The sequence below is a fragment of the Triticum aestivum genome, chromosome 6D (assembly GCF_018294505.1).
Source record: "Triticum aestivum cultivar Chinese Spring chromosome 6D, IWGSC CS RefSeq v2.1, whole genome shotgun sequence".
Taxonomy (NCBI): Eukaryota; Viridiplantae; Streptophyta; class Magnoliopsida; order Poales; family Poaceae; genus Triticum; species Triticum aestivum.
In genome coordinates, this window is record NC_057811.1 from 489,806,200 (window position 1) to 489,814,553 (window position 8,354).

An 8,354-nucleotide genomic window follows, 5' to 3' on the forward strand; every position below is an offset into this window, starting at 1 on the left:
GTCCAATATGTGAGTTGTTCACTTTCATGCAAATAGTGGTAGGTGCGTGATGGCGTTGAGCGGATACTCCGGAAGTTGGAAGCACAAAGTAGAGTAATGAGGAACTTGCTTGAGTGTTGACAGTGAAGAAGACGAGAAGGGGCTACAGTTGTAGGTGGTGTCACGTGGAGTCTGGGAGTAGCAGTGGTGCTCATGGTATAATATCAAGTCCAATGTACATGGAGGTTTGACGCATGGATGAATCCAAGGTGGTTGAGAATATTCGCCAAGGTGGAGTTTGTTAGAGTTGCTCGAATATTAATGTACAAGGTAGGTTACTGTTGGACTTGGAGTCGTACGGTGTGTAGGCGGGATATGGAGTCGTGTACAGGTAGGACACTTGTATCCTAGGCCTCCTATATAATGGGGGGGGGGGGTAGACACACGATGTAAACTATGCCAACATAATAACACAAGCACGCAGCGGGAGTTGGCGGTGTGTGCCGGGGTCGGGGTGTGGTATTGTGACGGTGTCACGGGGAGGAGCGTCCGTCGTCTCCTTGTTCAAGGCATTGTATTGAGAGTAAGGATCTTCTCCAGGGTGAAAAAGTAAGATCTAGGATCGGGCGATGACGGTGTTTGTGCGCTTTTTCCTTTTTGGAGGCGTCGCTTTTGAAGAATTTTGCTTTCGGGTGTTGTCTAGGTGGTGGTTCGTGCTGCAGATATAGGAATTGATCATTGCAGCGGGATCTTTTTTGTGTGTGTTTTGGCTGTGCATCTGCAATGTCTTTACAACATTGTGTTGTTGCAGAGGCTGTGTTTAATTGGTATCTCCGTGATATTAATATATTCCTCTTGTCAAAAAATTGAACTAATTACTGGCCGACTAATAACAGAGTTATGAAATGGCTGGTGTGTTGTGGCACCGCACGTCCGAATATATGATAATGATAAGCTAATGCGAGGATTCCAGAGAACCCAAGCTAGGACTAGACGACTCTGCCCCAGTGGCGAATTCCGGCGACTGTCCGGTGACTGGCGTGATGCCGATTCTCCCTTCCCCTTGATCCTTTCCTCTGCACCCCTCCTTGATCCTCCGCTGATCTATTTTCGCCACCATCTTTTCTCCCTGTTCTTGGCCATGGCCTGTCCTCTCATCCACTAGCTCTGCCTCTGCTCTTGATTCCCAATATCTAGGAATCTTGCTGATTTATCTCGAGATGTTACTGATTTGTGAGTAGCTGCACTCATTCTCCTCATGTCCTCACTTCCCCATTAATTTCCCTCCCAGATCTGCCCCTTCAGCTGATTCCCCCTTCCTATTCTTCCCTCCCTTTCCTCCCTTTTAGCCAGTTGTTCTTATTTCGTAACAATTCCCCTGTTGGGTCATCTGCTTCTTTCTTCTGGAGTGATGTTTGGGCGTTCTCTGTTCAATGGCCCTGCGTAAGCTACCTGTTGAGGACGCAATCACAGCGGCTCATCCATTGGGTGCAGGACTGCATCCTGCCATTGGAGATGCTCGCATGGTGGCTCCCCCCGATGCGGCTCTGAAGCTCATTGCTTGGAATTGTCAAGGTAAGGGCAAGAGTCTCCGCAACTCCAAAAAATGGAGTATCTAGCCAAACTGATGCACTCAACCGGTGTAGATTACTTTCATTTCAGAAACTAGGTCGTCTAGATGCACTTCTACTGAGCTTAATGATCGTTTTAATACTTCTGCTAGTTTTGTGGTTCCTTCAAATGGTCTCCTCGGAGGACTGTGGTTACTTTGGTCTGAAGATATTAATCTCTCAGTCAAGTTCTCTGATAGCAACATTATCTTAGCTTTAGCTGTGTATATCCCTGTGCGATATGCAGAAACGTCTTACCTCGTATGAGGGGACGTGTTGCATGTTATATAGCAGGGGCGCAATAACCCTGATAGCGCATACATTTGGTTGGAGAGAATCCAAGATACATCTTGAGGAGAAAGCTAAGGAGGATATAGACCTAGCTAGTTACAACAGATAAGGAGATACGGCTAACTACCTCCTGAGAGAACTACCATGCTCAAGATCTCTCCTGTCACGTTACAATGTATATGTGCATGAATGTTTATCATGTTTGACACGCTCCCTTAATCACAACTTGGACAAGTTGAGATTATGTTTGAAGTCTTCAAAGCATCGTACAGGCAAAGCCTTTGTGAATCCATCTGCAACTTGATCTCTGGGGTGCACAAAACGAATGTCAAGTTGTTTCTGAGCAACCCTTTCTCTAACAAAATGAAAATCAATTTCTATATGCTTTGTCCTGGCATGAAACACTGGATTTGCATAAAGATAGGTGGCACCAAGATTGTCACACCATAAACATGGGGCTTGTGTATTCTTCACACCAAGCTCCTTCAACATGGACTGAACCCATATTATTTCTGATGTAGCATTTGCTAATGCTTTATACTCTGCTTCTGTACTCGATCTTGAGATAGTAGCTTGTATGCGTGCACACCATGAAATTAGTTTAGGTCCAAAAAATACTGCCAACCCACCAGTTGATCATCTATCATCCAGGCAGCCTGCCCAGTCAGAATAAGAGAAGGCACTGACAAGACTGGAAGATGATTTTCTGAAGTTTAAACCAATGCTCAAAGTGTTTTTGATGTATCTGACTATATGTTTAGCAGTTGTCAGATGAACAGTAGTGGGTGCATGAAGGAACTGACATACTTTGTTAACAGCAAAAGAGATGTCAGGTCTAGTAAGAGTAAGATATTGTAATGCTCCTACTAAACTTCTGTATTTTGTACTATTTTCTTGATTCAAGAGTGTCCCTTCTGTAAGAGATAATTTTGCGGAGCTGGATAAAGGAGTGGGTGAGGGTTTACAACCTTGCAAGCCAGCCTTTTTAACCAGATCGGTTGCATACTTTTCCTGAGAGAGATGAAGTCCCTCCTTGTGTCTCTTCACCTCAATTCCAAGGAAATAATGCAAGTCTCCAAGGTCTTTCAAGGCAAAATCTGCACCCAAATCTTTCAACAGTCCTGTAATGGCTTCATTGGATGAGCTTGTTACAATAATATCATAAACATAGATGAGAACAAATATGCAAGTGTTGGACTTGGTGTAAATAAACAGTGAGGTGTCAAACTTTGATGGAACAAACCCAAGTGTCTGCATTTTGTGACAGAGGCGAGAGTACCATGCCCTTGGAGCTTGCTTCAATCCATATAGTGCCTTGTCTAGTTTGCACACATAGGAGGGAACACTTTTGCTTTCAAACCCAGGAGGTTGTTTCATGATCACTTCCTCTTCCAGAACACCATGAAGAAATGCGTTCTGTACATCCAACTGCCCGAGACTCCAGCCTCTGGAGACAGCAATAGACAAAACAAGACCGATGGTGGCAGCTTTCACAACTAGACTAAAGGTGTCCTCATAGTCTATACCATACCATTGTTTGAAACCCTTTGCAATGAGCCTAGCTTTATAACGGTCAATGGTTCCATCAGATTTTCTTTTAATTCTGAATACCCACTTGCAGTCAATTAAATTTTTACCTTGCTATGGAGGAACCAAATGCCACGTTTTATTTTTCTTTAGAGCCATGTACTCTTCATTCATAGCTTTTCTCCATTTTTCATCACCAAGTGCTTCTTCGACCGTATTTGGTTCACCTGGTTCTCCTATGGAACAAATCATACCATACTTAGTCATATGTTTGTAATTAACAGGTTTTGTCACACATTTTTGTAGCCATGTGCGTCGTGGAGATGGAGGAGGCAGATCTGTGTCCGCGGAGGATCTAGCATGCTGCACAGGAGATTCAGCAGCAGCAGACCCCGAGGACAAATCAGCATCAGAAGCAGCACAAGCCGGGCCAGTCTGATCTTCTCTGGCCAGCGACCGCGACTCAGCCCTTTGTGAGAGCCGCAGAGGATCCCAGCCGGCGAACCAGCCCATCATGCTCCAATGATTGCAGGTCAGGATGGGATTTTGTGCCGGTCGGCTGGGTGGTGCATGCGGGGGAATCTGCACCGGATTCCGCACCCGCACTGGGCCCCACATCGGTGGAGCGTGTTGGAGCCCGCTGCTTGTAGCACACGGGCTGGCCACGGAACCGTGCATTGCTCGGGCCAGTAGTTGGACGCCACGTGTTGCCCGCGGGGTCGGAGACGGCGCATGCGCCCGCGCCTGCTGCACTAGATCCCGAGGGGAATCTGATTCCTGCGCCTGCGCCTGTTGATCCTGAGGAGGATCGGATGTCCTGGCGCGGAACGGACCCCGAGGAGAATCTGTCTCCTGGTTTGGAACACATGAAATAAGGCCTGTTTTTTCCATCGTTGAGGCCATTTTCAATTGCATTTTCTTCACTGTTTTCTCCTGTTTCATGAGCACAAGCCTCATGTTCGCTATTAGTGAGGTTAGTCAACAATTGATCATCAATATTCCCCTCTTCATCAAAACTGGTAAGATGAGATGGCAAAAGAAGAATTTCTTTTCGGAGTAGTGCAGCGGCATTAGGATGAAGATCGGCAAAGGGAAATTTAGTTTCATAAAAAACGACATCTCTAGAGATGTAGACACGTCCCGTAGAGACGTCAAGGCATTTTACACCTTTGTGTTGGGCACTATAGCCAAGGAACACACATTGTGTGGAGCGAAACATGAGTTTACGATTATAGTAAGGACGGAGATTGGGCCAACATTAACATCCAAAAACACGAAGAGACTTATAATCTGGTTTGGTGTGGAGAAGCCTTTCAACAGGAGTTTCATTATTTATAACACAACTAGGGAGCATATTGATAATGTGAATAGCCGCGAGGAAGGCTTCGTCCCAAAATTTTGGAGGCATAGAAGCTCCTGCTAGAAGAGGAAGCCCAACCTCAACGATGTGGTGATGCTTGCGTTTGGCCAAGCCGTTTTGTTGGTGAGCGTGAGGGAATGACACATGATGTGAAATACCAAGGGTTTGGAAGAAGGAGTTGAGTTTCTCGTATTCCCCTCCCCAATCAGATTGGGCAGCAATGATTTTGCTGTCAAACTTGCGTTCGACAAGAGCTTGAAAGTTTTGGAAAACTTGAAAAACATCGGATCGTTTGTTAAGAAGATAGATCCAAGAGAATTTACTGTAGTCATCGATAAAGCTAACAAAGTATGTGTGTCTACCAACAGAGACTAGGGGCCGGACCCCAAACGTCGGAAAAAATTAATTGCAATGGTTTTGTGGAGACACTAGTAGATATAGGATAATGTAACTGATGACTCTTAGCTCTTTGACAGGAATCACAAATTGTTTCAATATGACGCTCACCAACAAACGGGAGCTTATTTTTCCTAAGCAATCTCTCAACTAAACAAAAAGAACCATGTCCTAATTGATCATGCCACCATGTTGAATACTCTACCATCAAAAATTGTTGCGATCCCCTATACTTGTGGGTTATCAATGATATGTAAAAATAACTAGATATGTCCAGTACTCCAAATTAGTTCGAATAAGATACCAAAGTGATCAAAGTGTTGATCATAGGCCAGCAGTGAAAAATGTCGTTGAATACTAAAGTAGCACTAATGACATGTTTTCTCGAAAGCAGAGGTTATGAAGAGTTCATTGTAAGAAGTTATATCGATACATGCTCATTGTAAGTAGTTACATCAATACAGTCTTCATCAATGCTCCAAGTGATTTTTTGATTTAAATTAAGGGTTTTGTGTAATACACGAAATGGTGGCACAATAAATGGGAATTGTTCCAAACAGTTTACTATGGCGAATTCTATAACAAAGGCTAAGTATGTTGCCACTTAGGAAGCGACAAAAGAGGGTGTTGGATCATATAGTTCATTCATGAACTTAGTATGATTTCCAGATGACTTAAGTCAACGGAACACTATTGGAGATAGTGGCTCCATAGCTCAGTCTGAGGAATCAAGGTTCGACCATTGATTCAAATATACACAGCCAAATCCACACAAATTATGAATTTTGTGAAATCGTGAAAACGCGAGGATATACAAATATTCACATGGACCTGAAGTTGTCAGATCCGTTGGACAAAGACTGTACCACAAGAAAAGCATATTTTACACTGGTGTGCCATAGGTGTAAAGTGTATTTGCATTGACTAGATTATTTAATCTAGTGCAAGTGGGAGTCTGTTGGAAATATGCCCTGGAGGCAATAATAGGTGTTATTATTTATTTCCATGTTCATAATTATATTAATGTTTTGTGTTACAATTGCAATGGTCCTTGAGTCTGTATATCCTTAAAGGCTCAGAGAAAAACCCACGTGCATGTGTGAAATAATAAACGATAAAAAAGATTCCTAGTCATGCCTCTAAGACTAAGTCAAGTGTTGCATGATGGTTATGTTTTCCTGATCATTGCCATGACAATGCCGGCAACTTTGAGAACACAATGTTAGAAGAACACTTGTGTTGAACTGACCCAATTATTATGCTATGAGATACATTCGTCACAAGTTAATGTTTTATAACACAGAGAAATTTAAACGTTTGCATAGTTCGTTGGACCATGAGAGTATTGAGTTCCTTCATACTTGCTTCGTGAACTTTGGGGTTTGTAAAACGTCATCTGTAACAGGGTGACTATTATGGCGGCTTACGGGTTCACGGAAAAGTATGACAAGGGACTAGATAGCTCAAGATTGAGATTTTCTCCTCCGGCGATGGAGAGATATTCTTGCGGCCCTCTCGGTGTTACGGTATCCATCATCGTCTGGCCAGTAACAGTGTGATTTGATCATAGGGATGCCGGAACACGGGAACGAGAAAAGAGAACAAAACCGGTAACGAGGAAACTGACATAGTGAACAAATTGTTGATTCACGGGGATGTCGATAAATCTCACTTCATGTATCTGCTGAGTACTAGGAAATGAGTCCGAGAGAAAGTCACCGGAAAATTTTTCGGAGTAAACCATCGTAACAAAAATGTTTCGGAGTAAACCATCAAGCCATAAAAGTTTCGTAAATCCTCCCACGATTGGTGGGCTGATGTTGGGAAGGGGGACCTCTTTTGGGCAGCCAACCATTGCCCTTTCTCCCGCTCCTTCTCCTATAAATAGAGGAGATGAGCTCTCCAAATCCATCTCAAGTTCTCACCACAAAGGCATGCAATGATCTGCCTCTCTTTCTCTCTCTCCACGAAATTGTTTCGTAGCGCCAAAAGGCTGCCTAGTCTATGGTAGCGATTAGTTATGGAAGGCAAAGCGCTACTGGATAGGTGACACCGTATGTGTGCAACCCGGTAGAGAGATCGTACGTTCGATCTTCTGTTCGAGGAATTGGCCATGGATCTGTCCGAGGGACTAATCAAGGGACTGTTCGAGGGAGAAAATCCTCATGGTTGGGAGGTTACAAATTCCTAGCTGCGGGGATCTGCACCAAGGATCTTCACCACCGCTACTTCCACTGCTCTATGAGTTGGTAACGATCAGATCAAACCTTGTATGCATCTTCATAGTCGTCCTCGACTGGTGCGTAAGACAGATTTTTTTGTTTTCTGTACGTTACCCTACAGCCGGTTCCACCACAACAACCATGCCTGGAGCATGAGAGCTCGACGAATCGGCCGATCCGCGAGCACACATCGCCGGCGGTCCTTCGGCTCCGCCTCAAGAGGAATCGCCGAGATGGGGAAAGAACACCAGCACCATTATTCCATCGCAGCGCCGCCGCCACCACCCCGACGATGCCACTGGAGACCACTATCCTACTATTCACACACCGGAGCCATGAATCGAGGGTTCCCCGCTCTACCATCGCCAGAGCGGCGGCCGGAGAGGGAGAGAACCCCAGATCGGGCCGGCGGCGGAACGAGGAATGTGAGACGCCTCCCTTTCTCCTCTCTATATCACTGTAGCAAGGTAGGGGAAAGTGAGAGCTGTCAAAAAGACATTTCAGTTAGTTATTGTAAAGCATCTTCAATTTCTGCACAGATACAAGTTGTTGTAGTCACAAGTCATCTTCCATTTCCTATCATACAAGTTGCATGTGCTTACAAGTGACCTGCTGATCATGTGCAAACTCATATAGGAAATCAATTTGTTTAAAAAGGTTGGTGATCGTGGCCAGACAATGGATTCTTCACCTGGTTGCTGGTCACAATGGTGTCGCACTTTTGAAAATACAATTTGAATGACATGACAACATTTTTCTATCAATTTAAAACTACTAGGAAAAGGTCTATAGATAATATGGACATTAATGGCGCACCACACATGTGGTGCCCCACTACTATATAGCAGTGGCGCATCATGTGTTGATGCGCCATTACTGTCCAAATACTAATGGCGCACCACATCCACGGTGCGCCACTATTAACAATTTTTTTTAATTTTATTTCAAAACTAGTAATGGCGCACCAAG